This window comes from Corythoichthys intestinalis, chromosome 5 (assembly GCF_030265065.1).
Source record: "Corythoichthys intestinalis isolate RoL2023-P3 chromosome 5, ASM3026506v1, whole genome shotgun sequence".
In the NCBI taxonomy this organism is placed as follows: Eukaryota; Metazoa; Chordata; class Actinopteri; order Syngnathiformes; family Syngnathidae; genus Corythoichthys; species Corythoichthys intestinalis.
Window position 1 is genome coordinate 31,376,545 of NC_080399.1, and position 25,559 is coordinate 31,402,103.

At 38.8% G+C, this 25,559-nt stretch overlaps 1 protein-coding gene across 3 annotated transcripts in view; it reads right to left on the minus strand.

The window, feature by feature from the left end:
- The window catches only part of megf11 (multiple EGF-like-domains 11), a 220,244-nt gene that overhangs the window by 131,371 nt on the left and 63,314 nt on the right, over positions 1-25,559 (minus strand). The gene's annotated exons all lie outside the window — the stretch shown is intronic.

Sequence of the window (25,559 nt, forward strand, 5' to 3'; positions counted from 1 at the left end):
TGTCGTACGCACTTTAAGATTTGCTTAGCTTCAATTTCACTTAGCTTTTATGAACAAAACACTTTAATTCAATCAGCCCTGAAACAAAACCAAATAAATATTAAAACTGGGCTCTGAGGATCAATAGCTGCTGGCCCATGCTACACAGCTACCAAGTTTCAAGACGATCAGTTCTCAAATGAAGGAGGAGGACGACTTCAAAGTTTGTTATGCAAGAAGATCAACAACAAAAATTACTTGAGTAGCGGCTTGACAGGGTTTCAGCCAGTAAAAACCTAACCCCATAGAGACCTGGCTTCCACATACGCACATTGACATCGCACACTTGCTGCCTTACATGATCCCAAAATGGGATGTCCATAAATGCAGATGGCAAGTCTCAAAAATAATTGCATATTTTTTTATTATTAAACAATACTTACATTTTTTTGTTATGAATAAATACATCGATAAATAAAATGTTAAAAAAAAAAACTTAATTATTCAAATTGAAATGAAAAATAAAAACAAAAACACCCCAATAACACACTGTAGTTCATTTATTTATAAATTTCATATTTTTTAACTGATTGTTTGCCATTGATAATGATATATTTCCAATTCATTTAAACCTGTAGGTGTGGCTCTTTTAGTGTCATTGTAAGCACTCGACGTCCAATCCATTTTGACTGGAAGAGGCTAGCAGCTAATTAGGGCTGTCCCATACGATTATTTTTCTCCCGATTAGTCTGCAGACTTTAACGATTAGTCTAATTTAGTAATAGCAATATTTTTTAACTAACTTTTTTCTTTTCTTTTCTTTTTTTCTTTTTTTTAAGAAATCTTGCAATAGAATTTTTGCCAAAGATTATTAATTCACAAAGACATTTTGGAACACTTACATTCTTAATTTAAGCACAAATTAACACATAAATAACAAAAATAAATCATAAATAAACAATGAGGTCAAATGCTGATGGCAATAACTAGGGCAAAAGGGCTACGCACTTTACAGACATGTACGTTAGCTGGAGCTACGACAAAGCATTAGTATAAATACTTCTATTGATTATAATTTGATGTAGATGAAGCAAAATAATAAGGATTTCCTTATTTGTAAAACAGATTTCTAAAACACAGAATGCTTTCAATATTGTTGATTTTAACGGCGGTGTCACTACGTAAAGTACGTATCTGCTTATTTAGCTATGTTAGCCCAACATTAGCCCCCAATACTCTGTCGAACGACGCACATAAAGGCAAAAATGTCATTATATGGAGTTACGATCAGACATCTTGTTGTCTCCTGTCGCCTTCCAAAATTATACCTGGGTGACGGCACTTTACTCATTTGCTCCTTAAAACGTATAAATACGTTCTATTTTTAACTTTTTCAGTGTCCTAAGTCTTTTACGTTTTTTTTCCCCCACAAGAGTCATCTCTAGGTTCTGATGCAGCTTAGCTCCAAAGCACAGTGCTGAAAATCCATTTTAAAGCAATAAAACTGGCCATTGGAGGGCAGTAGCGCATATTGTAAGACCCGCAACCCGATTCAACGGAACGAACGGCCGGGGCTCCGGCGGAAGAGGACCGAAAGGACGACCAGGATGCCAGGCGCAGGAAGTCCGAGCAGGACGACCGGGACCACCAGTGCAGCGGACGATGCCGCTGAGTCCGTGCTGCTCACCGAGCAGAGCCCGTGCCACCATGCTCGTGCGCTCGCGTCCCTCGCTACCCTCCAGTGTCCTGCGACTCAGCCGGAAACGTGCACGGCCAAACCAGTTCTCCCCCAGACACACAACATGCCCCACACAAGTTCACCAGGCGAAGTCCGCCACGAGGCAGTGGTCACCACAAAAGAGAGACTCCGAAAAATGCAGAGATAACACACAACGGTGGCACCCTCCTTTGTTTCGTCAAAATAAATCGATGCTTTGGCCATTCTGATCTGCTTTTTGGGCTTTGTGCCGTTTTCCCCTCTTGCGTCCCGAGTATCCGTGATTATCAACTTTCCACGCATATAATAATTATATGGGGTAAAACACAGACAAGACTGAAAAAGCAGTTTCTGCTCTTGCATTCCTCTTTCAAAGAAACTGCTGCATTTTAAGCCAAAACAACTGCTGTGCTTGATAGAACAATACGTCTATATGTTGCCATAGCAGATTCATGGCGCATTAAGCCCCCGAACTATTTTTAATTTGCCCGTTTTACCTTGAAAACCCCCGTTTACAGACGTCGCGCAACCGCTTTTGTTTCAACCCAGCCATAAAACGAAGGTAACTAATTATATTTATTATTGAAAATGTCATTTTTAGATTAGAAGCATTAATTGATGTCTAATATTCCGTAAAAAAAAAAAAAAAAACGACTAAAAAGTTATTCACACGCATATTTTAAACTTCTGGAACAAATTACGTCACAATGAAAAAAATGGCGTCTGTAAAAAAGTCACGGATATTTACCTCATAACTATCCCTTAATTGTATTTTATTTGTTTCTGCCATATTTTTTTCCGATCTCAGATGATAAATAATCTATCCAAACAAAGAAAATTTGAAAGAAAAAAAAAAAAAAAAAAAAAACGTTTAAAAAGGTAAGTATATGAAAGAAAATCTCGACCACTCCTTGATGTCTGCGATTTCTGCATCGCGACCCTTGTAATATTACCATGCTCCCCCAGTAAAATCCCCCAAAAATCCAGCTTTGGCCATTCACATATATGTCTTGACACTCAGTGATACATGCTACATGGAGGTTTTGGATCGAAACAAGGTAAGTACGCGATAATATCTCGTTAAAGTCATGGCGTCTATAATTCTGCTCTCACGTGCTCTCGCCTGCAGTCAGGGTTTTGCTGTTTGGAAAAAAATAAAAATAAAAAATTCTCAAAATGCCCTCCAATTCAAATTTTTTCCCCCCTAGAAAATTGAGATTTTATGCTTTCCAATGATGTATCACACGTGCATATCGGACAATTTTAAAAGTTGGCTAAATTGGGGGTCTCAGAGCGGAACATCAATTCACCTGAGTGTTTTCCGCCATATACATTTTTTAACTTGCTTTTAACCGTCGACTGGATGTTGTGCTCGTCAACCCATTTACGTCACGAGCAGGGGTCGCGTTAACCGGATATTTTCCGTCGTTGACCGTTTTTTTTAAAACGGTAACGGAAAAAAATGAAGTCCGTCCGTCATTTTGACAGGTTGCAATTCACACCCCAGACCACAGGGTGGTGAGTTAGCATATTAATTAGCTATTGTCTCTCTTAATGCATGACGTCGTTGGCTCTTCTGTCAGAATATTGTAGCGTCACCGGGGTCTGGCGGCGGCACCGTGATTGACACATCAACGCAAGGTTCTTATTGGTGCACCCGGTGTGCCAGCGTGTCATCCAATTGATGGACAAGATTGCCGCTTGTGTATAGACCCCAATCACATGACGTCACAACTCCGCCCCCCTGACTGGAGCCGCCATATTGTGTGTCAGCTCGTCATGTTTACACATTACCGCTACGTACATGCCTCCTATTACGGCGTGTTTTTCTGCTCGTTAATATTAATAATCAAAATGGTGAAGGCGTGTGTGGCGGTTGGTTGCTGTAACAGAGAAGATAGACTGAGAGACTTGAAGTTCTACCGTATTCTGAGAGACCCGAAGATGAGAGCGAGATGGACTGCTGTAATTCGACAAGAAATCTGGGCACCAAACGATCACCACAGACTATGTAGTAGTCATTATATCTGGTAAGATGCATTTAATATATATTTAGAAGATTTTGGGCTGACAACCACAATTAAGATCATTGTGTGACGTTGGTGATTGGGGTCTATATCGTTGCCTCTTTTTCTTTGGGGGCGGAGTTGTTAGCGGTAAGCAGAGTAAAAAGGGAGAAAAATACCACGACTTCCATGTCTAATTTTTCGCCGCCAAGCAAGCGTTACAATATTAATTAAAAATGAATGAAAACTAAGTACTATTGAATATGTCATCATTATCATTTTAAAAATTTAAAATAGACGATGACCGGATTGTTATGACCCTGTCAGTCAAAATGACAGACAACGAAAATGTCTAGCGCAACCTCTGGTCACGAGTCAAACGAGTACCCTATACAATGTCGAAAAGAGAAAGCAACACTGTGTATTGTGCGTATTGGGAGGGATAATATTAAGTTAGTCTTTCAATGTTAAAAATGTTTATAAGATGCTCACAGTATACGTACAAAGGCGGTAAAATGTTGTCTTGTTAAACACTTCAATTCAGCATCCATCTACATGATTTGACAGCAGACTAAATAATTTCTCCAGAAAGTGGGACTTAATCAACATCTCGGTTTATCACATAGTTTTACTTCCCGAATCGAGCTGTTATCAGCAGGCAGAGCCATGACAAAGCGAGTCGTAAATCCCTACTAATTTGATCAGCCGGTGCTTTGTCATGTACTCATTCTTGAATACAGCGAGGGCGCGCACTGCGGTGTTTACCAAGTGTGTGTGTCCCGATCATTCTTATTGAGCAACACAGCACCCGACCGTTGGGATCCTATTTGTATTCCTGTGAGCGTGTTCGGGGAGTTTGGAACAATCCGCCGGGTAGAGGTTTAGCCATTTTTGTTGTTTTATGAAACTCAATCAAATCCATCACAAAGATGAGGGCTTGGCATGAAAAAGTTAAGTTGGAAGACAAGGTCATCAGGCTTGCTGGGTTAAGACAGGCATTCCCTTATCTTGGGGAAAGGAAGCAAGCATGATGGGAATCAGCAGTTCACGCACTTAGCCTGTGGCAGAATCATATAACCAAGGGCAGCAAAACAAACAGATGTCTGATCTGGATCGGACTGCATCTTCTGCAAATTCTGCCTTTTTGTTTATTGTCCTCATATTACAGCTTGGAATAATACAACGAGGCGGCATGGTGAGCTTTGTTTTGTTTTTCGCAGTTTTATGTGGGATACCGTGCCTCTCGTTTTGCAGGCAGAGAGGTCAGTGGGAGCTGGCAGGATGCCTGAACTGTACAACTATAGATTATCACTCAATCAGCCTTCGATTAGGGTCCTCTGCCTCTGAGGCCGGAAAGAGGAGGAAGGGGGAGAATCCCAAACAGCCACAAGCCGTTGCTAATCACGGAAATGCTCCCGAGGCAAAAATGGGTAAACCAGAGATTGAAAGATAATGCAGGGCAGATTTCAGTACATCAGTATTCTGGCGAGGGAAGTGTCTAATTAAAACGAAGCAGGGGTGGGAAAAAGAAAGAAAAGAGGAGTCCGTCTAACATTTGTGCTGACGAAGGCACGGGATCGACTACCTGTAATCAATGAGGCCACAATATGCAGAGTGTTCAAAATGAGGAGACGAATTCAATGTCACCACAACGAGCTGATTTGATTTTTGTGTTAATCAGCAAATTCTGATCAGTGCCCAGGAGGAGGAAATGCAAACGTGTCACAAGAAGAAACATGGAAATGAAGTTTTTGGCCAGGGAGAAAAGATGAAGTGCACACTTCATCCAGGGATCTGAATGGAGCTCCCAAAAAAGGCAAAGCATAATCAAACGGGAGTAGGTCTTTTCATTTTAATTGAAATTCATGAATCACGCGGCTAAACTCATTTCTGAGGAATCTGAAAATTGAGTCTTTCATCTCGATAAAAGGCTAATCTAGCTCATTATGCAAGAGGTGTTATCAGAGCGGTTAACAATGGAGCTAATTGGTAAATGTGCGGCAGCGTTAATAAGAGTTGTAGTCCTCCGCGTTCCAACTGCAATCCGTTTCCTCTTTCCAAATTAATGACAGAAAGATTTTGCAAGTTCTGTGTTGTGTCCTTTTTTCGAATGGGACTTTCCAATCAGTCATATCACCTATGTAAGGCTTTCACTACCACCTACATTACATCTCCATGTATTCATGTCATCTCTTCTTGGTTAACATTTTCATTCCATTTTTTCCATCGCTAGTTTATGACTACATCAGCGAACACCATCTCCTGTTACAGGTTCCTTTCCTGGATAGCAAATTAAGGCATCACAATCTGCTGACCTTCTTTGCCACATTCTTTACAGAATTTATCTTCTAGTTCTCATACTACCTACCGGTGGGGAATATCCATCAATTACATTAAAGAGACACTCCAGTAGAACAACAAAAATTGCTTATAAAACTTATTGTCCGAAAAATACAGTAATTTTTTTTCCCCCATAGTTTGGCCGGGGATGCAGCTTATACTCTGGAGCGACTTAATATGTGATAATAATTTCACACATATTAGGGCTGTCAAACGATTAAAATTTTTAATCGAGTTAATTACAGCTTAAAAATTAATTAATCGTAATTAATCGCAATTCAAACCATTTATAAAATATGCTATATTTTTCTGTAAATTATTGTTGGAATGGAAAGATAAGACACAAGATGGATATATATATTCAACATGCGGTACATAAGGACTGTATTTGTTTATTATAACAATAAATCAACATGATGGGATTAACATCATTAACATTCTTTTTAAGCGATCCATGGATAGAAAGACTTGTAGTTCTTAAAAGAGAAATGTTAGTACAAGTTATAGAAATTTTATATTGAAACCCCTCTTAATGTTTTCGTTTTAATAAAATTTGTAAAATTTTCAATCAAAAAATAAACTAGTTATTAATAAACCATTGTTGATGTCAATAATTACTTACACAATGCTCATGGGTGCTGAAGCCTATAAAATCAGTCGCACCCAAGCGCCAGCAGAGGGCAGCAAAACTCCACAAAACAATTAACAAGTGGGGATTTCACTGTACTGTCATTTAAATCTGTCTGAGCGGGGGATGTGCGTTAATTGCGTCAAATACTTTAACGTGATTAATTAAAAATAATTAATTATCGCCCGTTAACGCGATAATTTTGACAGCCCTACATATATAATTTCACACTATGCCGCAAGAGGGCGCTCAAGGTCTGTGTTTTCAACATCGGCGGTACCTTTTAAAAACAACCGAGACGGACTGAACAAAATGACACTGAAAAGAAAATCATATTCTGCAAATTACAAGCTGCAAGTAGAGAAATATGCAACCGAAAAAAACTAATCAAGCAGCAGAAAGTTTGGAGTTCGTTGTTTATGCGTCATGTAACTGTAGCATACTGCACAGTTATTCAGGGGCCGTTTACAAGGTGATGCTGCGACAGCAAACAACAGAACACGACCCATTTTATGTTTTACATGGCTCTGTCGCCATTCGAACGATGTCGCAATTCCGTGTGAAAGCCATGCCAGGTATTAGGGGGCAATACGGATTTACAAGGCAACAGCCGCTAATGTTTTTGTAAAATGCTGCAATAGCAGAATTTTTTGCTTCAAAAGGCACAAAAACAAGAACATGTTGCACACAGCAAAAAAACAAACACACCAAAAAAAAAAAAAAAAACAAGCAGACTGCGCCCAAAGAGACGTGTGCGAGTGCTGACGTCATCAGAGCGAGGGGATTCCATTCATATGGTTGTGAAGCAAGCCCAGCAATCGAATCGTTCCACTTTGGAGGCTGGAATCAAAAGCTTGCGTCATCGCCTTCAGTTTTCATCGTCACAGTGTTAAGCCTGAGTTATGCTTCTGCGATGCGGTGACGGCGTAGCTACGATGTAGAACCTACGGCGTCAATGAGCATTTGAAGTTCTGTGGTAAGGGAATACGTTGCTCTGCAATTCACCTCCAAGCCACTAGAGGGGTGTGGCGTCATGTTTTTACGGTGTCGGGGGACTCTTGTCGACTTCCTGTAGTTTTCTTACGGTTAGACAGCAATGCCAACGGAGATAGAACGCTTGGATCTGGATCTTCAGCTCATCAACATTGAACAACAAATGTTGCGTAGGCTGTTGCGGAGGTGGTCTGTCCGACCACTAAACCAGTCTAGGTTGAGGCGCATTTACAACACTGGTTATCCCACTGTGTCTCGATGCGGAAATGCACTTTTGCTACTTTATAGTATATAGTCAACCACCATTTGTGCAAGTTCTCCTACTTGAAAAGATTAGAGAGGCCTGTAAATGTCAACATGAGTAAACCTCAACCATGACACACAGAATGTGGAAAAAAAAAACAAAAGTCACATTATTTGATTTTTAAAACATTTATTTCCAAATTAGAGTGGAAAATAAGTATTTGGTCACCTACAAACAAGCAAGATTTCTGGCTGTCAAAGAGGTCTAACTTCTTCTAATGAGGTCTAACGAGGCTCCACTCGTTAGCTGTATTAATGGCACCTGTTTTAACTCATTATCGGTATAAAAGACACCTGTCCACAACCTCAGTCAGTCACACTCCAAACTCCACTATGGCCAAGACCAAAGAGCTGTCGAAGGACACCACAGACAAAATTGTAGACCAACACCAGGCTGGGAAGACTGAATCTGCAATAGGTAAAACGCTTGTTGAAAAGAAATCAACTGTGGCAGCAATTATTAGAAAATGGAAGACATGCAAGACCACTGATAATCTCCCTCAATCTGGGGCTCCATTCAAGATCTCACCCCTTGGCGTCAAAATGATAACAAGAACTGTGAGCAAAAATCCCAGAACCACACGGGGGACCTAGTGAATGACCTACAGAGAGCTGGGACCACAGTAACAAAGGTTACTATCAGTAACACAATGCGCCGCCAGGGACTCAAATCCTGCATTGCCAGATGTGTCCCCCTGCTGAAGAAAGCACACGTCCAGGCCCGTCTGTGGTTCGCTAGGGAGCATTTGGATGATCCGGATGAGGACTGGTAGAATGTGTTATGGTCAGATGAAACCAAAATAGAACTTTTTGGTATAAACACAGGTTCTCGTGTTTGGAGGAGAAAGAATACTGAATTGCATCTGAAGAACACAATACCCACTGTGAAAAATGGGGGAGGAAACATTCTTTGGGGCCGTTTTTCTGCAAAGGGACCAGGACGACTGATCTGTGTAAAGGAAAGACTGAATGGGGCCATGTATCGAGAGATTTTGAGTGAAAATCTCCTTCTATCAGCAAGGGCATTGAAGACGAGACGTGGCTGGGTCTTTCAGCATGACAATGATCCCAAACACACAGCCAGGGCAACGAAGGAGTGACTTCGTAAGAAGCATTTTAAGGTCATGGAGTGGCCTAGCCAGTCTCCAGATCTCAACCCCATAGACAATCTGTGGAAGGAGTTGAAAGTCCGTGTTGCTCAACGACAGCTCCAAAACATCACTGCTCTGGAGGAGATCTGCATGGAGGAATGGGCCAAAATACCAGCAGCAGTGTGTGAAAAGCTTGTGAAGAGTTACAGAAAACGTTTGGCCTCCGTTATTGCCAACAAAGGGTACATAACAAAGTATTGAGATGAACTTTTGGTATTGACCAAATACTTATTTTCCACCATGATTTGCAAATAAATTCTTTGAAAATCAAACAATGTGATTTTTCTGGTTTTTTTTTTTTATTTATTTGCCCCATTGTATGTCTTTCTTGGTTTTGGATTTTATCAAATGTATTTACCCCAAAAATGTGACTTTAACTCCGATGTGACATGTTTTTTTTCCCCTTCTTCATTGTGCATTTTTAGCTGCTGCGACTTATATTCCGAAAAATACGGAAAAATTGCTTGGGTCAAAGAAAAGTGTTGTTAATATGCCCGCCAAATTTGAATTAATAAAAAAATTTAAAAAAGCCAACTATATTTAAGAAGATTTTAAAAAGGGGGAAAAAGGAGGACCCATCAGGTCTCAGATTTTGCAAGAGTGTCTGCTGACTGTGCTCAAACCACAACCCACTCAAGTGAAAAGTGTCTTCTCGTTACAACGTGGACGAAACTTTCTTTCCGTTTCCATCCCATTTTTCCCTTGATGCCCCTTCAGAAGTAACGCTAGAAATTCAGCGGACCCTTGACAGATGTGGGGACAAACAGAATGCATTGAGATTCAGCACTCAATTGTTCTCAGCCTGTGCACATTTTCAGCACTTACAGTACCTGCTCTCTCAAAATATAAAATAGCTGTCTTTCCCCTAATGATCACGTCAACCAACTTTCTCGCTTTTCCTTTTATAGTCCTAACATTGAAAGACCCCACTTTCAGTTCACTCCCTCACCACCTCGGCCAAAATTTCAAGCTTGCCTCTTCGTGCTCTTCTTTGTGTCTACGAAAGTGAGATATTGTGTTGGCACCTATGCTGGAATCAATTTACCAGAGAACATAAAAAGCACTCCTTCCAAACTTTCTATCTCAGAAGGAGGTGATTTTGTTTCAGAAAAAAAAATTGTCTTTGAAGCATAAAAAACAGCAACAAAGTCAGGATGAAACAGATATCAAAGGAATAGAAATCCTTTCTTGTGAAAAAAAAAAAAAAATCACCGCTGATGTGAAACACATGTTACTGTCTGAAAACCTTCGAACAAAATTATTAAATTTTGCAACCGAGAGATGCGTGAGCGACATTGCATAACTTCACAGTGGACATGCGGGAGACATGTTGTAAAAAGGCTATTAGCAAGTGTGTTCCTAACAGTTGGTCCTTCACGTCAGCTTTAAAAGGAAATGAGTTTCTAACATCCTCTACACAGGTAGGCTTGCGACATAATGTACTGAATGAATTCTGCGAGATCAAAGTTCATTTGACTAAATTATACATGCCTTCTGTGGCAAACATTTAGTTCTAATTACACAAAAAGTGGAAACATTCAAAGATAGTTAGCTGACAATTTTGGAGTCAGCGATGCTTTAAAATTGCTTAAATGTCTCTCGATGCCAGTGTGTTTTTTTTACTATTTGTACTTTGCATTTTATTGCTAACCATTTGGTAAACACATTTTTTGCAGTAGGAAAACTTCACAGCAACGTTTTCACCAAGCTTGAGAACGATAAACCGATACGACCGGATATCCAGTTTTACAGGTGAGAGATACAGCTGTATTGATAGTAAAGTTACCATTCGATAGTAATTAGCCATTAAATATTCAATGAATCGATAGTAGAGATAGAATTCGGCTATCGCGAGCACAAAAATCGGCTTCTAATGCCTAGTTCAGTCCATTGCTTAATATGATAATGATTTTACCTTACATGCTGCACTTGTGTCATTCACCACACAGCGCACTTAGATTGTGACCTCCATCGTGGATGCCTCAACTTCCCATTCATTCCGACAGAACCGCTAGTAGTCGCCGTCATTACCCGAACGTCACGGGCGTGTCTTAACAACGCGAGAGCTAACAAAACCACTGTAACGTACGCTCCGTAGCGTTTTCTTCACAACCCAAAACGAAACTAGTAGTGGCAACGAAGCAACATGCTAAAACAATGGACAGTTTGCGCACCACGCCAGCGACGTGAAGCGATTGATTTTCAACGCACCCAGGAAAACAAAAGTTGGACTTTGAAGTGACGAAGGCAGCCAGATCTGTTCGCATGGGACAAAGCTAGTGTGAAGTGTGAAGTGGTACAGAGATCGTGAGTTTTTAACCCTGAAAAATAACCCACTACAATGGTGGAAAGGGCAGCACGATAGCTGGAGATATTGTTTCCACGAAACGTAGTCTACTTAAACATGAACATGTGGATCTTCCTCCAGAAAAATCTGCCCTTCAAAAGAGATATAGACAGTGATGAGAAATAAAAAAATGTGGAAGCACAGGCATAAGTGAATGACTTTGCTGTGTATAAGGTTAAAGTAATGATTCATTATAGACCTGTCTGTCTAAAATGCCATGTTTTTATTCACCCAGTTATACCAGTGGTGAAGCATAATTTATTATTTATTTATGATAACACTATCAGGTTTAATTCTTTTTTTCAAGAGCTGCTGCATATAATATTTTTTGCTTGTAAGATGTTTACGTTGAAAGTTTGCACTTAAATTACTTACCTATTGTGTTCAAAACACCAGGAAATACAGTAATTAAATTACTGCACTTTATTGTTGTCTATCACTGGAGGTTTATTTTATTATCAATCCCATCCAACAAAATGACGGTCATATAGTAAGCCTTATTTTTTTTCCTCATAAAAAAATAAAACCTAACATTGGTATGAAATTTTGTTGTTTAATTTTGCTATTAAAAAATGTCTTTTTTATATTTTTAAAATACTGTAAGAACACACACAACAAATGTTTACTATCGTATCGTTTTCAATCCGTATCGAACCGTATCGTTCTTAAACGGAATCGAATCGCTCGGCCTAAAAAAATGTATCGTTTTTTTAATCGAATCATAACCTGTGTATGTATATCGAATCGGCTTCATGCCAGAGATTCCCAACCCTACGAGACATGTGCTGATTACGGTTTCAAGCTATACAGTGGTATGAAAACGTCACGGTTTGAAAACCGAAAATTTTTTACGTCATACCGTTCCTACGGTATTACCTATTTTTTATGTCCCAAAAATGCAGAGAGAAATCCCTTGCTTGAAGCTGCAAGGCTCAACCCTCCCCTGCCGGTTGTTGCTCAGTGTCAGTGAGTTAGCTGTGCTACACGATGGCTGGAGGAGGTGAAACTCCTGAAACCCCCCCAAAATCGAAGAAAACTAAATCGCTGGTATGGGAATACTTAGGCTACAGAAAAGTTAGAGACGGCCGCGGCTTAGAGAAGGAGGGCCAACCGAGATGTAAAACATGTTTGCGGAGGGTGGCTGCCGAGGAGGCAATACTGCCAATATGATTTTACATTTATACAAAAATTAAAGGTTCGTAAACACTGTCATGAACGTTTCCCACCAAGAGGAAACTTCAGTGTGTTTAGTGTGTCTAACGGTGGTAAAACGTGTTTTTTCTCTCTCTGGCAACTGTGTTGAGAAAGAGTGTGTTTGTAATGTAAAAACAATTCGAGTCATACACACGTGCTTTTTATGGAAAATAATTCAATTATTTTTGTTCTGATGGTAATAATGTTGTGCTGTGGCTGTGTGTTTAGGCTCACCTAAATGACTGCATTTATTTTAATTTTATTTTGAATATTTGTTAGGTTTTTTTTTTTTAACATAACATTGTACTTATGTTCCAATCTGTGTCTATGTTTTGAAAAATAAAAGAAAGTTTTTTTTTTAAAACCCAGATATAGTAAAAAATTTTAAAGCTGTAATTGCAATACCGCAATACCGTGATATTTCAGTACAAGCTCATCAGACCGTCAGAATTTCATACCGGCACATGCCTACACCCAAGAAAGTGTTCCGAAATAGACAAATTGAGTTCATTTTGGGTCGATCTATGCTATAATGCCCCCTTTTGTCGCTGCATGCAAAACAGCTCGGGGAGGACAAATCTCTTAATCCTGGAAGTGAGAGTGCTAGGATTAAAAGGGCTGAAACAGTTTGCAAAGACAGCAGAAAGCAAAACTGCCCTATCGGCCCCTCAGTGCCTGGAGTCCCAAAGTGGAGGCAGGGGTGCTTTTTTTTCTCCTTCGCTTGACATGAAATCAAAATAAAACCTAACTACGTGTAAAATGCGATGTCCAGGCCTGCAGTTAACGCCCTGAAAAAGTAGCCGATGAATACATAACTTTATCGTCGGTCAAATGTTTAATGAATACATTATTGATCAAACCACGACTCACTTCCTAAGACCCCCAGACGATCATACAACCTTTTCCTGGCTTGCTTCCCAGAGCTGAGGCACCCTGGGAACAGTAAAGCTAAGACAAGGACAAGCAAAAATGTCTTGAATGGAGTACAAAAGGTCTAGTAAATATTAGAGTGTCATTTCAATTTCTTTCCAAGGGAGTAAGATCATTGTCTGGAAAGAATATCCACAACATTGGAGGATCTAAGTTTAGTTAGTAGAAATAAGAAGAAGGGATCCCTGAGTAATCAGGATAAGAAAAAAAAAAACTTAGCTCAACGAGTCGGACTCAATTTCAAATTAGATTTTGAAAGAGTTCAACTTTACGTTTAAAAGAGCAAAAAATGAATACAAACCCTAACCCGGATGGCTATGCATAAGATACATGAGGAAAATATAAAATTGTATTTTGTTTGTGAGGTTTCATCAATATATATGGCGGAAAACGCAAACAAGACTGAAAAAGCAGTTTCTGCTCTTGCACCCCTCTTTCAAATAAACTGCTGTATTTTAAGCCAAAAGAACTGTTGTGTTTGGTAGAACAATATGTGTATATGCTGCCATAGCAGATTCATGGCGCATTAAGTACCTGGACAATTTTTAATTTGTACGTTTTACCCCGGAAACCCCCGTTTACAGATGTCCCGCAACCGCTTTTGTTTCAACCTAGCCATAAAAAGAAGGTAAGTGATTATATCTATTATTATTATTAAGTAATCGTATTTATTATTCGAATTGTCTTTCATCTTTAGCTTAGAATCATTTATTGATGTCTGATATTTAGTTAAAAAAAAAAAAAAAAAAACGACTTTAAAAAATTATTCACTCGCATATTTTAAACTTTAAACAAATTACGTCACAATGAAAAAAACTGGCGTCTAAAAAAGTCACGGATATTTACCTCATAATTACCGCTGTTGTTTTTTTTCGTTACTGTAGCATTTTCCCAAATATTTTAGATGATAAATAATCGATCCAAAGAAAAATTGGAAAAAAAAAACGTTTAAAAGGGTAAATATATGAAAATGAAAATCTCGACCACTGCGATTTCTGCATCGTGACCCTTGCTATATTACAATTTTCACCCAACAAATCCTCCCAAAATCCAGCTGTGGCCATTCACAGCTGTGTCTTGACACTCGGTGATACATTCTACATGAAGTTTTTGGATCAAAAAGAGGTAAGTAAGCGATAATATCTGTTTAAAATCATGGCGTCCTTACTTCTGCTCTCGCGTGCTCTCACCTCCAGTTAGGGTTTTGCTGTTTAAATTTTTTTAATTTTCTTTTTTTTTTTTAAATGCCCTCCTGTTCAAAATGTTTCTTCCCCCAGAAAATTGAAATTTTAAGTTTTCCAATGATGTACAGTATCACACATACATATAGGACATTTTGGAATTTGGCCAAATTGGGGGTCTCAGAGCGGAACTTCAAGTCACATGAGTGTTTTCCACTATATATTTATTTTCTAGTACATTAGTGTTATATACAAGTTTCCTGAGCGAAACATTGCTGGCGCAATCTTTGACATTTCCTGCTGCGGACGTCCAGTTTAGACAGAAAAACATGAAGTGGGGTTAAGGTAAGCAGTAAGTAGACACTGCAAAATCAAACCGGAGGAACTCACGGAAGCTCCAAAAATGGATTCAGCATGACATAGATGAAGCTCCAGGACTTTCTGTCTTGTGAGTTTGTTCTTTTCACTTCGTTGATCGTTCATGGACAAAATTCTTACAACCTGTGCAGCCTGTGTTCGCATGAAGAGTAGATTGATATGCCGGCCACTTGAGAGGCCAAAATGAGGTAAAATTACAAATAATATTACAGTTGCCGAATGCAGAAGGGCTGACACAGATTTTGTTTTTACAAGGAAATACTACAAGTAATTGTTCATCTGTTTAGATTATTATGAGCTCATCACACATGTACATATAAACACAAACGGTATGTCATTCTTTTTTATATCAGATATCGATCGTAATAAAGCTTTTGAACAAAAATCCAGCTGTGGCCATTCACAGCTGGACATACGGTTTTGACACTCAGTGACACATGCAAGATGGAGTTTTTTTGGATCGAAATAAGGGAAGTACGCGATAATATCTCGTTTAAGTCATGGCGTCTTTAATTCTGCCCTCGCGTGCTCCTGTTCGAAAATTTTCTTCCCGGAGAAAATTGAGATTTTAAGCTTTCCAGCAGAACTTCAAGTCACCTAAGTGTTTTCCGCCATATACATTATATATTATATACAGATATATATATATATATATATATATATATATATTATATACATATATATATATATATATATATATATATATATATATATATATATATATATTAGGGCTGTCAAAATTATCGCGTTAACGGGCGTTAATTATTTTTTTCAATTAATCACGTTAAAATATTTGACGCAATTAACGCAGATGTCCCGCTCAGACAGATTTAAATGACTGTTCAGTGAAAAGGTCACTTGTTGTTATGGAGTTTTGCCGCCCTCTGCTGGCGCTTGGGTGAATGACCATCTCGCATATTGCCTCAAACAGATTATACAATGAGGCCGTTTATGGACATTAAGAGTGAAGAGAATGCCACCGGCCGCTTGGGGGCAGCGCCGTTCCATACTCATGTTATTTCTTCAAAACGTGGGAGAATTAGTAGTTGTGAGACGTTTATGCTGTATTCACAATGCAACGCAAATTGCTATTTGTGCTCCACACATATTTCGGTATATTTTCTTTCTTTTAGTGGCAATTATGTGTCTCTTGTTGTATTTTGGGTAAGATATGTACAGATCAGTGACGTGCGGTCAGGGGAGGCAGGTGAGGCAGAGCCTCACCTGTCATCACGACAAAAAAATAATTATAGCATCAAATTTATATTAATATTTGTCCATTGCTCTTTATGTATGACTCATTTCAAACATTTTTTATAGTCAAAATCGTTGAATTTGCCCATTTACTGTTCAAATAACGAAATGAAACGAGAGGTGCGGCAGCAACGAGTAAAGCCTCACCTCTGATTGCGCAATCCATAACAAACCGGGTTGATACATGGAATTGGAGCGTGCTAGTTGCCGTACATCTGCATGTCGCCGTTATAATGTTTCCAGATACGTTTATTTGACCTGATTTTCCACAGTCTGGCTAATGTCTTTAACCCTTAAAGTTTAATTTTTGTTAGCGACATATTTAGTTTTGCTGATGGGAAATAAAACCGCAGTGAAAAGGCACAGCTTGCGGCAGATAGTACTCTGCCGCACTGAAAGGGGGCGTACGTGAAACTTGGCTTTCCGTCAAAAGTGGACGCGATTAACAACACCGGAGCTAAAAGGTTTGCTTCAAACTACGGGACAGAAGATAACTCGCGCTTTTCAAACGGACTGGTACACCCGAAAAGACTGGCTATGTGGCTGTCCTTCGAAAAAAATCGGCTTTGCTGCTTTCCCTGCCTTTTTTTCTCAACTTGTGCCAATGTCTGGACTAACACGAGATATTGTGACATTAAAAAACTACCACGAAGCCTCACCAAACACGAGAGCTCGACCACTCACATTCAAAGCCTGATTGCTTTAAAAACTTTTGGAAGCTCAAGGATCGATTTGGCTTTGACGAACAGCGGAAGCTCAACGGTAGCATCCAGAATGCTAAGGTAAAGAGTTTGAAATACCTCATTAATGCAACCTGCATCCTAGCTAAACAGGAGTTAACATTTCGTGGTAACGATGAGCGTCTAAGCTCTTCTAAACGTGGCATATATGTAGAACGATTACATGGTTTTGCTAAGAAAGATGAAAGGTTAACTAGACATTTGGACACATCCACTGTGTGTTCTGGCTTGTCAAATAGAACACAGCGATCTAATTGTAGCAATCCTCTCCATTGAGGCGGAGAGATTTTTTTTAAGGTAAAGGAAAATAAGGGGGACTTTTACAAAAAGGGCGTAGGTTTGCGTAGGGACGGTAGGGACATAACACTACCAACTTTTCAGGATGCTAAAATTGTCCCCACTAACGTTTAAGCAACCTTACCTTTTTTGCATGATATAATGTTCAGTTATATAGAGAATTTAGATCTTTCAATAGTTCCATATGTTGTAAGGATAGAATTGACCCTGCCATTATTAAGTAAATTATTTTCATTATGTTTATGCTAATAAAAACCAGACATTTATTCAGGAAGTTTTCAAAATGTTTCTTTAGTATTTTTTGAAAACAAAGGTTTGAATCGAACAGTGTATCATCTGAACCAATGCACATAAAAGTTATTATCAGTAGGTAAGGATTTATTTTGCATTGATCATTTTGCCTATTAATTAACTAGGTTCATATACATGAGAAATGTGGCCCTTTGCCCCCTTCATCCAATCTGTTTGGTCTTATTAATGTCCCGTCCCCAGCAAAAAGTGTACCTACATGCAGGTTATGCTGTTATATAATCCCTACGAATGTTGAGACCAAACCTATGCTCTTCCAAAGTAACGGCGGTTTTTGTGGTGAAGGACAGGTGCAAGACCACAAAGTTTTCATTTCAATCTTATAAAAAAAAAAATTTTTTTAAAGAGCTTAGACTAAGAAAAATGCAATAGAATATTTAAAAACTAAATTTTGGCCTTAAATAAAATATTCTTTGTTTTTCTTTTCACACTTTTTGTTTAGCAATCTGTAATAAATTGATTAAAGTATCAGAATTACAAGTTTTAAAAACAACTGAATATTTTACTAAAGGTCAGAATTGAATTCTGTGGTTTTGTACACCACTCTTTACTCTCATTTATGTTGCATGAATTATCGCAAATGCATGTTATTTTCTTACTTTTACGTATCGATAATATGTACCGTGTGTGCGTGTTTTGTGAAGAATGCTGATGAGATATGAAATAACCAGTAGCCAATTGAATAAGCTACCCTTTTTGGTTTATATATTTGGAAATCTGACACTAAAGGAGTCAGTGCCTCACCAACCATGAACCTCACCGCACGTCACTGGTACAGATATATTTAATACAGTAAAGGCGAGTGGACACAGGCGTTCTTTGGACCGCGCCGTTTATTGGCAACTCCTTCACAACAAACATACTGGACTGTCTCAGAAAATTAGAATACACAATATTCTAATTTTCTGAGACAGTCCTGTACATTAATCCACCATTTAAAGCAGGGGTGTCCAAACTTTTTGCAAAGGGGACCAGATTTGGCGTGGTAAAAATGTGGGGGGCCGACCTTGGCTGACGTCCTTTACATAGAACAATATACAGGACTGTCTCAGAAAATTAGAATATTGTGTATTCTAATTTTCTGAGACAGTCCAGTACAGTGGGAAGAACAAGTATTTGATACACTGCCAATGGAAAAACCCATTGGCAGTGTATCAAATACTTGCTCTCCCCAATGTAAATATCGTTTAGTGAAAGCACAACAAAAATAATATTCCTATCTCTCCAAAAAAAAAAAAAAAAAAAAAAAAAAAAAAAAAAAAAAAATCACAAAAAGAAAAGCACTTCAGTCTATATTAATGAGGCCCTATTCTTAAACAACAATGCAAAATGAACTGGCATTCCATATCAAAATAGCTATGCAAAATACACGTAAAACTTTGGTCACTCTATTTTTATTATTGTTATTTTTATTCTTATTATTATTATATTAACTCTACTTTTGATTGAAAATTTTACAAATTTTATTAAAACGAAAACATGAAGAGGGGTTTTAATATAAAATTACTATAACTTGTAACTATAACATTTATCGTTTAAGAACTACAAGTCTTTCTATCCGTGGATCACTTTAACAGAAAGAATGTTAATGCCATTTGTGGATTTATTGTTACAGTAAACAAATACAGTACTTATGTACAGTATGTTGTATGTATATATCCGTCGTGTGTCTTATCTTTCCATTCCAACAATAATTTACATAAAAATATGGCATATTTTAGAGATGGTTTGAATTGCGATTAATTACGATTAATTAATTTTTAAGCTGTGATTAACTCGATTAAAAATTTTAATCGTTTGACAGCCCTAATATATATATGTGTGTATAAGGGCTGTCAAACGATTAAAATAGTTAATCGAGTTAATCACAGCTCAAAAATTAATTAATCGTAATTAATCGCAATTTAAACCATCTCTAAAATATGCCATATTTTTCTGTAAATTATTGTTGGAATGGAAAGATAAGACATGACGGATATATACAGTAAATTCAACATACTGTACAAAAGTACTGTTTTTGTTTATTATAACAATAAATCCACAAGATGGCATTAACATTATTAACATTCCTTCTGTGAAAGGGATCCACAGATAGAAAGACTTGTAATTCTTAAAAGATAAATGTGAGTTGGTATATTGTGACTAAATATTGCTATCTCGTGTATTTGTTGAGCTAAACAAAATGTTTGAATAGAGTTTGACCAAAGGCTGAGTTTTATTTTGCATAGCTATTTTGATTGGGAATGCCAGTTCTCTTTGCATTGAGCGCTTTTCTTTTTGTGAACATTATTTTTTGGGCGAGATAGGAATATTATTTTTGTTGTGCTTTCAGTAAATGATACCGTAGCGACTTAACTGTTCCGCCCAACTGCATGATGGGAAGTTGGGCAACCATGACCGTCAGTGGTGGCTGCAAATGGTATATCTTCTCTGCGCTGTATTCAATACAAGGTGTTAAGAAAAAAATCATCTCCTGTCATTCTTCCCCTCATTGCTCGCCACAATAGTTATTTTTGTTGTGGAAGAGATGCCAAAGCTTTTGCCAATAAATAGCACGGCCCCAATGAATGCCTGTGTCCACTCCACTCGCTTGTCTCTCTCTTAGCTCTCTATACACGTAAAACGGCGCCATTGTAGTATGTTTGAGGCAATGTGTGAGTGGGTCGTTCCGCGCATGCGTTAAATCTTTTAACGTGATTAATTTAAAAAATATTTGCCGCCCGTTAACACGATAAATTTGACAGCCCTAATATATATATTAACGAAGGTGGAGCATAAATCGAGCCTTCCATCATCAATGTAGAATGCACATAGTCTCGATATACTGTATGTCCATCAACGTAGTAATTTCCCGAATATAAGGCGCACCCGTGTATAACGCGCACTCCAACTTTACCTGTAAAATCTAGGGAAAATTCTTGTACCCGTGTATAAAGCGCACCCTAATTTTAGCACCAATAAATATGAGTCTCGTGTCTCGAACTTTTATAAAGTACGCGGTTGCAGCATTTTTTAATTCTTTTGTCAATTTTATTTATTTATTTTTTAAATAGTATATTAATTTTCTGTGGTAAAATTGCTCATAGTATACGATAACAATTTTCACAAAGTAAGGAGTTGTAGCGAGTTTGAACAGAATTCACCAGCGGAACTAATGTTGGCAAGTTGTGTAGTTCCCGGGGGGAAGAGTTTAGTTAAGGGAACAGCCGGAAGTAAACAAATGTCCCGCGATTTGTGTGCAAGTTGTTACTCTGTGAGTTTCAATGTAAATAAAACAACACGGCTTGGCTCAATGGTTCGACACTCTTCCTCAGACTTCTGTCCTAGCTCGCCACACGGTCAACATTAATACGAAACAGATCGCCGTATACGTTCTCTTCAAGACAACATCGCCGTGTGTCGGCATGTTGCACCGCAAAGGTTAGAAAATGTACCGGTAAATAATTTTATTACATGTGAAAAATATCATGAAAACAATTATTTACCACGTGAAACTTGATTATTATATCACTGTCGTTCGGATTAGGTAACATTGTGCTGGTCCATGATTACAATGGAACATAAATCATAATGAATTTTTTCTGTCTCCGTCCCTGTACCCGTGAATAACGCGCACCCATGATTTTACGAAGAAATTTTGGGAGTAAAAAGTGCGCGTTATATTCAGGAAATAACTGTGTTGATGTGAGGCTCATCAAGTTGTCTTCCCTTTCCTAACAGCATTTTTCACCCGTTAACAAACGAACAAAACCGTGTAACGCTTCTATTTTTGCATTTAGGATAAAAAGTCTGCGCATGACTTGTAGTACTCGATGACTGTTTTCCATTTCTTTATCGTTGAAGCTAATGCAAAGCTAATGATGTGTCAGCTGTGACGCAAAACACAGAATTGTAGTCAAAGTGAACATAAATGTACTTGTTATTGCATTGTTTTGGTACTGTCTTGGTTCCACATCTGCCTTCATAAACACTAAATTTCCATATTCATGTATTGGGACACATTCAACTGGATGCTTCGGAGATTTTCAGGTCCCTAATTGAGTTTCCATCCACTGCCATCAAATTAATAAAATACAAAACTATTTTGGTTGTGGCCAATTTTAGCCATTTCTCATGTTGTCCTCCAATGCAGTGATGATGGCATATGGATGCAGCAATTCCAAATTGTCTTTTTTGAGGGATTTTGATGAGTATTGCCACTCCAGCTCGAATGTTGTTTTGGTTAGAAAAAGTGTAAAACTGAAGTCACGAGCAGAAATGCTGAAGTAAAGCGGAAGTACCTCGGAAACTTGTCTATAAGAGACATTGGGAGTAATAAAAGCACATAGGTTAGCAACATAGCAGGTTATCAAACTTTCTTGGGGACTCCTTCAGATATTTTTTATTCAATATTCAAATGTTTTATAAACTAAGTATACATAATATGAAAATATCTAACATTAACTCATTCACTGCCATTGAGGGTGACTGACGTCGAACTATCTATTTGTACTGAGCGGGCTGCCAGCAAAACGGACTGGACGTCTATTGCCGTAATTAGTAGTTAACTGGGTGGGAGGTGATCATGGAATCAATGACAGGGTACATTCTGAAAGACATGCTGACCATTCATATGTTGCTAAAGCAATTGGACTCCAGTTTGAGACGTAGTAATTTTCCAATGAGAACAACATTGTCGAGACAGACCTTTAAGAGTCAAATTAAGGTTGGGGGGAAAGTAAAAAAACAATTATATCTCTGTTTGTTTAATCTTAAAATTATCAGTTAAGGATTATTTTCAGCATCCTGCTACAGGCTCATTTCCACAGCTTCTGTATTTTTCTTTTCTTTTTTTTTTTTTTTAACTGACTGCTTTTAATGGCCCCTCCTCTCTGTGCCACCAGGACCTAGTTGGCTCGTTAACTTTTCTCATTGTTATACAGCTTCAATTAAATTAATTTAGCCGGAAGAGCATACAGAGAGCAGTCCGTGGCGTAAAATGGAATGCCTGCGTTTTAAATCAGGCCCAGTCATCTAAATCCGATCAAAGCCACATGGATGGTGGCTCGCTAACAGAGGAGGTGCTGATTAAGTGTTATTGGTTGTGTATAGTAAAACAAAAATATGGGCGGATGTGCTTGCCTGGGAGGCTGACTATCTGCAAGTCATCCTACATTTGATACTTACAAGCTTACAACTGCATTTCATAACTGACTCAAAAATGGGATATATTTTAAAATTTACAATAGCTGTGACTTTTTTTTGTATTTCATTACCAGGTTTAGAGTGAAGGTACCGTCCTCGCACACACCATATAATTGTTTGCATTAGTCTAACACATTCATTATAATAAAGCATCTAACTATAGTTTAGGCAGACTTCACTCCATGCCCTTTGAGACAGTTAAGTGAATCACCTTATCAGCCCTGTCTGGGCTCATGAGGGGGAATGAAAAAGATCGTACCGTTTCTAGTAGGCACCGTCTAACTGTTTGCATTACTCTAACACACGTAATACAATCAATCAGGGAATAGTATCATTTCTCATGTGTACTGTTGGACTGTTTATATTACTCTAACACACCTAATATAAAATAAATAGCACTTACAGCATAGTTCAATGAAAAGAAGCAGAATAGAGGACACAACGCCATCTTATCACGGAAGCCCAAAGCGTCATGACCAAGATTGACGCACCAACTCTTGCAATCAGTTCTTCCGGGCACTCCAGGACAAAGAGCAGGGCGCGCTGTCCTAAAACAAGTAGTATCGCCCAACCAGGATAACAAGTTGATAGCACGGGCGCCTGGGACATCAAGACCGGCGTCGGTCGCTGTGGCAACCACGTCTCAGCCACGAAGGATGACGCACGAACCTAATTGCCCAAAACCTGCCACAGAGGGATGATCCCAAGACAACACCCAGCCACACCTTCGGCCTGGCCCACTCCACCACTTGCCTGGCACAGCCAGACTGTTCTCCCTGTATTTTTCAAACACTGAGAGAAAAGTCTGGGAACCAGCCCATTAACGGCCTCTCGAGCAGGTACAAAATCAATCGACAAATCAGATTCGTTTATTTGCATGACGTGTTCTTAACGAGCAACGTCACTCTTGCGCGTCGGAAGTAGTCTGCACAACAACACAGATGGTGAACAGGAGAGCCGAGAATATGTTCCAATCCACGGTAAAATCACTTTTAAATTACCAAAAACACATCGACACGAGTCATTGACAACAGTCTGTCTCGCGCTAGCCATGTTGAATAAACTCCGCTCTCCTCTTATGTTTACTTCCGCGCGCAAGTCCCTCGTCCTGCCCTCGTCGTTTTACTAACGTCACGTCTGCCCGTCGCTGATTGGTCCACTCCGCTGTCTGTTTGTTGTGGCTTGCTCCGCCCTGGAAATTGTATCTGCTGAATGGTGGCCAGACTCAATAGCTGGAACAGCGGTGAGTCTGGTGTACCAGGCAACTCCACCGCAGCTTTCAAAAAGATAACAAACTGTCGCTGCTCGGGAACATTTCAATGTAGCCTTGTTTTGGATCCAGCAGGGTCCCTCTGTCGTCTGATTTTGCCTTGTCTTTTGACCATTGGCGACGAATAAATCAACCTGTTTTCGGTGAGCATTCTTCAAACTTATGGAACATTGAGTCAGTACAAAGGGTTAACACAGGAGTGAACGCGCGGAATCACAGTTTTCCACACACATAATGGACGTGTTAACACGGAATTAAAATAACAGCAAAACACCACTTTTACATTATTGCATATGATTGGTGTCGTGCAAACATGGGCTAAAAAAATCTAACTTGTAATAAGCAGGTGTCGGCACACGGCTGACGCCATTTGATGCGCTACTGATTAAACCAAAATAATGTGTGAACAATACAGTTCAAAGGTTTCAGACAGTAGGAGTCAGAGGCGCTGGAAGTCACTCACAGCAGCGGGTGCTGAGGATCTTATTTTGTTTTTTTCTCATCCAAAAATAGCAGTTTTGGTCCAAATTTGTCATGCCTGCGCTTTTTCCTCCATATAATGCGTGCACAATGGCAGTATGCTGGATACTTTACGTACTACTACTAGGCTACTACAAAGACAGCATTCTATTTCACCTACAGTGTGTGTTTTGGAGTTTTTGTATTGAAAATAAAAGTGCCCATGTAATATAATGCAAATCCCCGCAGCTAGACGGCGCAATGACTCACAAACACATTTGAAAACTAAAAGGTCCAATAAGCCTCGGCTTAACACTCACTTTTGACAACACTCAAATAAACTGCACATGAATAGCCAGTAGCGCGCTGCACGGCGGGAGCTCAACAGCAACGCCAAACAATAATATGGCTACAATGCAAGCTATTTGAAGTTCTCCACAGTCTAAATCTCCAGCTAACTTTTCCTTGCTGGGCACTATTATGAACTATCATAATCATCTTCATTTTCAACCTCGAATTGAATTTTAGAGAATTTTGCTGTTCTTGCGAAGAAACTTTTCAACATATACCGTATTGGCCTGAATATAAGACGGTGTTTTTTGCATTGAAATAAGAGTGAAAAAGTGGGGGTCGTCTTATATTCGTGGTCTAGACGTTATACCCATTCACAACGCTAGATGGCGCCAGATATCATTGAAGCGATGTTCTGTCATGACAGATCTCAGCTACTCTCAAGTTTAACCAGTTTGCATTATTTTATTGCAATGTTTTTCCTAATTCAGATTTGTTTCAAGACTACAGTTACAGTTAGACTTCACTTTGATGGTTAATGGAGTTATTGCATTTTTGTCGTTTTATCACAATAGATTGGTTTATTTACATTTCAAAAGCCATTCATT